The sequence below is a fragment of the Camelus dromedarius genome, chromosome 4 (assembly GCF_036321535.1).
Source record: "Camelus dromedarius isolate mCamDro1 chromosome 4, mCamDro1.pat, whole genome shotgun sequence".
Lineage (NCBI taxonomy): Eukaryota > Metazoa > Chordata > Mammalia > Artiodactyla > Camelidae > Camelus > Camelus dromedarius.
This window is the reverse complement of record NC_087439.1, coordinates 64,601,638-64,608,976: the sequence shown is the minus strand read 5'-3', so window position 1 is coordinate 64,608,976 and position 7,339 is coordinate 64,601,638. Positions and strand designations below refer to the sequence as shown.

Here is a 7,339-nt window from a genome sequence, read left to right as displayed (position 1 = left end):
TAGATGGTAATGCAAATAAATGATGTAATTTAATTGAAAAAAATTCAACCTCATGAATGTTATAATTATATAACATTCATCATGTGGAATTCTCAAAATATGTTATAATAGCAACATTTGATGGCTAGAAAATCTTTAGACATAGTTGCATAATTTAATGACCTATAGCTTGTTACATATAAAGAAGTAGAAGTTCCAAAAGGTTAAGTTAATTGCTGTAGTCCTCTAGCAAGTCACTATAGAATTCAGAAATAGGATGACTACTGTGAATGGGAAGTGGACAATTTCCTTTTAAGAAATGCAAGTGAAAGCATTTCATATTATTGAAGTTTGATCATCTGCAGAAAATGACTTTAATGTGTTGTTTGGAATGAAGCATAGGGGATAATCGGCTTTCTTTACCCGACCAGGAAGCCCAGAGGGCCACTGGTGGCGAAGAATCTACTGGAGAATATTATGTTTCTTGCCTGCCTTGCTGACATGAATTTTAAGATTATACACTTGGGATACACGGTAAGAGTACACAAAAGTCTAGTTACAATGAAAGGAGGTGTTTCTTTATTTCAGGGGTTCTTAAATTTTTTTTGTGTTGTGACTGCTTTGGCAGTCTGGTGAAGCTTGCCACTCCTCCTCAGAACAGTGTTTTAAAATGCACAGTATGAAATACAAAGGATACAGAAAAAACACATCACATTGAAATACGGTTATCAAAATCATTTAAAAAGTGTGACATAGTAATATGTGTGCTTCTTACTTATGCATTAAATAACAGAATCGAATGCCTGGCCTAATAATCATCGTAAATCCAAAGTGATGACATATACAGTATTTCAATATATCTGTGAGAACTGCAATGAGAAATAAAAATAACAGTAAATTCTGTCTATGACAAAGTTACAGGTACTGCTGACACTACAGTGGTTTGGTGCCTGCATTTATATTTGAATGAAATACTAAATTTCAATTAGATGGTAATGCAAATAAATGATGTAATTTAATTGAAAAAAATTCAACCTCATGAATCCTTTGAATTCTATCCCTGGGCCCCTCTCTGTGGGTTCAAGACGAAGAACTCCTTCTCCGTTGGGTTTCTAAGTCATCTTTTATCGCTTGCTTCTCTGAGATGGTGCTCAAATAGGGGTTCCCAACAGGTTTTTAAATAGGGGGCAAACTGATGGCTTCACTGGGGGATAATTGAGTGGAGTTAGCAGAGGCTTGCAGTAAGAGCACAGGTTGGGTGAATCCTACATTAAATTATCAAGTAATAAGTTTTTTTTCCCCTCTCTCATTCACTATCCTTTCTGCGTAATCTTCCTCCAAGTCAGGTGCTCAGTGCTTCTGAGTGATATGAACCATTCAATTACATGTAATTGTTAGTGACAAGGCTTTAGGTTTTACATGGACATATTTTTACATATGTTTACATGTAGTCTGCAGGGAGAAGGCACTATTTAATCCAAAGGAATCCAGTGCCAGTGATGGTTTTTTGCTTTCTTTGGCACCCAGGTAGATGGTAGAGGGATATTTTGGGCCGTTACTGATACCTTTCAGTCACCTCCTGGTTGACTCTTTCTCTTGCCTACTCATAAGCCAGATGTAGGTTTTATTTGGCAAACAGAGTAAGTAGTTCTTCTCCAGTTTGCTCTTGGCTCTACTTATCCTGGCAGTAACATTTCCCTAGGGGCAGGCAACTACTCCTTCAAGTTGAACATCTCATTTGCAGTGCTGTCATTTGAGGTGATAGTCATTTGTAGTCTGTGGAGGAATGATTTCATTCATATGAGTGAACAGATGGGTTAATAAAGCCATCTGAGGTTGTAACCTGGTTCGCAAGCAATCTCAGGGACATCCATCGTGGTGTCATGATGCTGAGTGCTGAACTACCAATAGTCTAGTGTATTAAAAGCACCTTGAAAAACCAGCGTTAAACCTCATCTAAACAGCTCATATCAAGGTATGCTTCACTTCTAGGCTTTAAGAAGGAAAGGTGATACAGAGTATGTTGCTGTCACGTAACACAGAGAAAATATTTAAGCTCTGATGATGAATTCATTTCATAAAAAAAAAAAACTAAAATGAGTTTTGTGCCATTTTATTCTAGATGTGTTTTCTTTATTGCCTACCCTGTCTAATTCTAACAGAGCTTTGACATCTTGAAAGAAATGATCATATAAATGCATGAATACTTTTTAAACAATTGACACGAGCTTTAGGTGAAGGGATTCTTTTAAATTTGTTGCTTTAATTATGTTCTCAAGCTCTCCTCCTTTTTGTAGTGAGCTTGGTTTTGCTTTATGCTTCGCTGCAGTATGCACTGAGCTTGGTTCTGAAGCCACGTATGAAGGGAAGAGAGGGAAGACATTGGGGAAAGCTGCTGTTCTGCTGGACTTCTGCTGCGCTCAGCTGTCAGGTGTACATGCAGGCACCATTGATGCTTTAGTAGTATGAGGCAGTTGTTTTCAGCCCTGGCTGCACATTAGAATAATCTGAGGAGCTTTTGAAACATACCAGTTGAGTCAGAACCTTTGGTATGCATTAAATCACTCCAGGTGACTCTAATGTGCAGCCAGTGTTGAGAATTTTTGGTAAAATTGGACGTGAAAATCAGTCTGAATTCAAATGGGCAAGAAACGGAACACAAATGATTTTTTATTCCTAACCTCAGTTTTGCTAGTAACTTCAGTCTTTCTTATGGTTTACTGACCATCCCACCCCACCATAGTTCAAAGTTGTTACATGGTGCAAAATTTGGGGGATCCAAGGAACTTCTTTATTTGTAGGTCGTCTGTCCTCTGAGGTTACCATTGGGTGTCCCCCATCCCATTAGCAGGGCACTTTGGGGCCAGTGGTACGGCATGCCTGGAGCCCTGGCCTCTTTCTGTGTTGTGCTTCACCCAGGCACCAGGACTTGGGCTAAAGGGATGCCACACAATTGAGTTATCTCATGAATCATATTTTAATGCAAGACTCACAAAATCTAAATGAATGCCAAGAATCCATGATGAACAATATATCACAATTTTAAAGAAAGACAGGATTTGTATACCCTCCATCATCAGCCATTCTCCTTGTGGGAAATACAGCCTTTCTAGCAACACTGCGCTTCCTTCCTTCTAGTTGAGGAAAATCTCATTTAATTTTTTTTTCTGCCTTCTTGATTTCATATTTGGCTTGTATATTTGACCTCTTCAGGAGTATTTTCTCTTATCCCTGTCCCCCAAATGGGCCTAGACATTTGGAAGCAAAATATATGAAGAAAGGTATTTAGTGAGCAACTCTGAGTTTCTTTTCAACTTGCTATACCTCTCTTTGTCACTGAACAGAGAATTCACTACCTGAGGTTTGTGTGTGTGTGTGTGTGTGTGTGTGTGTGTGTGTGTGTGTGTGTATGTGGGGGAATAGGGTACTGTAAGTTTCTTCTTTCTCCCTTTCTTTCTTTCTTTCTTTCTTTCTTTCTTTCTTTCTTTCTTTCTTTCTTTCTTTCTTTCTTTCTTCCTTCCTTCCTTCCTTCCTTCCTTCCTTCCTTTCTTTCTTTCTTTCTTTTCTTTCTTCCTTTCTTTCTTTTCTTTCTTTCTTTTCTTTCTTTCTTTCTTTCTTTCTTTCTTTCTTTCTTTCTTTCTTTCTTTCTTTCTTTCTTTCTTTCTTTCTTCCTTCCTTCCTTCCTTCCTTCCTTCCTTCCTTCCTTCCTTCCTTCCTTCCTTCCTTCTTTCTTTCTTTCTTTCTTTCTTTCTTTCTTTCTTTCTTTCTTTCTTTCTTTCTTTCTTTCTTTCTTTCTTTCTTTCTTTCTTTCTTTCTTTCTTTCTTTCTTTCTTATAAAAGCAAATTGATGGGGAACACAAAGCATTTACATTATCTGTCAAAAATTCAGATCCTTATCACCAAAATGCCCTGTCTCTTATACCAAGTATTTCTTTGGGTATGTCTTATATAAGTTGCTCACCAAAAATTTCAATCCAGCAGGGCACTGCCAGTGCTCCAGAAGTGTCTGTGGCATCTGCTGCCCCCTTCGGCGCTATGATGTGCATGAGAGTATGCTCAACTTTCCCACTCTTTATTTTGCTATTTGAAGAATTTAAAAAACTGTGTATGTCTCTGTCTCCAGAGCCCTTCCTGGACACAAGTGCTGCATTCATCACTCAGAAGAACTTTGCAGTCTAGGAAGAGCCACCACCTTGTGGTCAGTATTTCCTGTCTCTGTTCTCTGGGTGTTCTTGAATAACATGTTCCTCCTCCTCTGGCCCCATGGGAATTAGGAGCCACGTGGGAATTGACTCAGGCAAACAGCCTTCTCAAGGAGGTCCTGTGCAGGAATGTCTGAAGGTCAGCAGCTCATGTATGTTGACTTTAAGTTTGACTCCTCCCATTCTTGTACACTCCACCCCTGACTCCGCAGGAAAACATACCAACTCTAACTCAGGATGTATCCAGGTCCTTTCAGTTTTCACCAGCTCGACTGCCATTGCCCTGGTCCCGTCAGCACAGTCGTTCCCCAGGGTAACTGCAGTAGCTCCCTAACTGGTTGTCGGGTTGTGGGCAGGAGCTGCTGACGCTCATCTACATGCATGTTGTTCGCTGGCACAGCGCTTGTCTACTTGGTGTCCAGGTGGAGCCATATGACTCTTCTCATGTTGGAGGGAGAGGGGCTGATACCTATCTCCTCAGGTGGAGGAGTGTGTGCCCTCCCCACACTCTTTCTCTTTCCGCAGCCTCCAGCTAAAGGAAGAGAAGAACACTGAGGACCTGGGCGAGAGCTGGGCCACAAGATGGAGAAGGCCCTGTGGCCTGAGTCTTTGTATAGATCAGAATCATCACATCGACCTGCACTGGACTTCATGTGAGTATGAAATAAACCTATTGTGCAGACAGATGCTTGGCTCGATGCCTCTTCTCCTCAGCAACACTTTTCCTAATCACCCTATTTAATTGCATACTTTTTTCTTCTGGTAAAAGGTTTTTTTTAAAGTTATGCTCCATTTATAGTTATTATAAAGTACTGGTTATATCCCCTGTGTTGTACAACATATCTTTGTAGTTTATTTTATACATAATAGTTTGTAACTTTTGATCCCCTTCCTCTAGGGTACCCCTTCCCTCTCCCCACTGGTAAGCACCAGTTTATTCTCTATGTCTGTGAGTCTGTTTCTTTTTTGTTATATTCACTAGTTTATTGTATTTTTTAGATTCCACATATAAGTGATATCACACAGTATTTGTCTTTCTCTGCCTGACTTATTTCACTTAGTATAATACCCTTCAAGTCCATCCATGTTAATGCAAATGGAAATTTTCATTCTTTTTTTTTATAGCTGTTTTTTCATAGCTAATGCTATCTACATACATCCATTGTGCGTATATGTACACCGCATCTTCTTTATCCATTCATTTGTTGATGGACACTTAGCTTGCTTCCGTATCTTGGCAATTGTAAATAATGCTGCTATGAATGTTGGGGTGCATGTATCTTTTCAAATTAGTGTTTTAATTTCTTTCATATATACACCCAGGAGTGGAATTGCTGGGTCATATTTTTAGTTTTTTAAAAAACCTCCTTACTGTTTCACAGTGGCTGCACCAATTTACATTCTCACCAAAAGTGTACAAGGGTTCCCTTTTCTCCACATCCTTGCTAACATTTGTTATTTGTATTCTTTTTGATGATAGCTATTCTGACAGGTGTGAGGTGATATCTCACTGTGGTTTTGATTTGCATTTCCCTGATGATTAGGGATGTTGAGCATCTTTTCATGTGCTGATTGGCCACCTGCGTGTCTTCTTTTCCTTTTTGAAAAGATGTCTATTCATATGTTCTGCCCATTTTTAAATTGGGCTGTTTGTTTTTTTGATGTTGAGTTGTATGAGCTGTTTATATATTTTGGACATTAACCCCTTCTTAGTCATATTATTTACAAATATTTTCTCTCATTCTGTAGGTTGTCTTTTCATTTTGTCCATGGTTTTCTTCACTGTGCAAAAGCTTTTAAGTTTAATTAGGTCCTATTTGTTGATTTTTTGCTTTTATTTCTTTTGCTTTAGGAGACAGACTCCCAAAAATATTGCTATGATTTATGTCAAAGAGTGTTCTGCCCATGTTTTCCTCTGGAATTTTATGGTTTCTGGTTTTATATTTCACTCTTTAATCCATTTTGAGTTTGCTTTCATATATGGTGTTAGAGAATGTTCTAATTTCATTCTTTCACATGCAGCTGTCCAATTTCTTCTACTTATTGAAGACTCTCTTTTTCCATTGTGTTGTCTTGCCTCCCTTGCTGTAGATTAATTGACTGTAAGTGCATGGATTTATTTCTGGGCTCTCTACTCTGTTCCATTGTCCTGTGTGTCTGTTCTTGTGCTGGTACCCTACTGTTTTGATTACTGTAGCTTTGTAGTATAATCTGAAGTGAGGGAGCATGAGTCTTCCTGCTTTGTTCTTCTTCCTCAAGATTATTTTGACTATTTGAGGTCTTTTGTGTTTGCATATAAATTCAAAAATTACTTGTTCTAGTTCTGTGAAAAATGCCTTTTGTACTTTGATAGGGATTGCATTGAATTTCTAGTTGCCTTGGGTAGTATGGTCATTTTAACAATATTACTTCTTCCAATGCGTGACATGGTGTATGTTTCCATCTGTTTGTGTTGTCTTCAATTACTTTCATAAGTGTGTTACAGGTTTCCACGTACAGGTCTTTTACCTCCTTAGGTGGTTTTATGCCTAGGTGTTTTATTCCTTTTGATCCAGTGGTAATTGGGATAGTTTCTTTAATTTCTCTTTCTGATAATTTGTTATCAGTGTATAGAAATGCAACAGATTTCTGTATATTAATTTTGTGTCCTGCAGCATTACCAAATTCATTGATGAGCCATATAGTTTTCTGGTGGTGTCTTTAGGATTTTCTATGAATAGTATCATGTCATCTGCAAACAGTGACAATTTTACTTCTTCCTCTCCAAGTTGGATTGCTTTTATTTCTTTTTCTTATCTGATTGCCATCGCTAGGACTTCCAATACTATGTTGAATAAAAGTGGTGAGAGTGGACATCTTTGTCTTATTCCTGATTTTAGAAGAAATGCTTTCAGCTTTTCATCATTGAGTATGATATTAGTTGTGGGTTTATCATATATAGCCTTTATTATGCTGAGAGATGTTCCCTCTATGTCCACTTTCTGGAGAGTTCTTATCATAAATGGATGTTGAATTTTGTCAAAAGCTTTTTTTGAATCTATTGAAATGATTATATGGTTTTTATTCAATTTGTTAATGTAATGTATTATATTAATTGATTTATAGATATTGCAAAATCCTTGCATCTCTGGGATAAATCCCACTTGATCATGGTGTAT

At 38.0% G+C, this 7,339-nt stretch overlaps 1 long non-coding RNA gene across 1 annotated transcript; it reads left to right on the top strand.

The window, feature by feature from the left end:
- Nucleotides 1-439: 439 nt before the first annotated feature.
- On the top strand, nucleotides 440-4,893 carry LOC135321219 (uncharacterized). The gene is made up of 3 exons (XR_010380786.1): nucleotides 440-513; nucleotides 4,103-4,177; nucleotides 4,707-4,893. It is a non-coding gene; the product is annotated as an uncharacterized LOC135321219 (long non-coding RNA).
- Nucleotides 4,894-7,339: the final 2,446 nt, after the last annotated feature.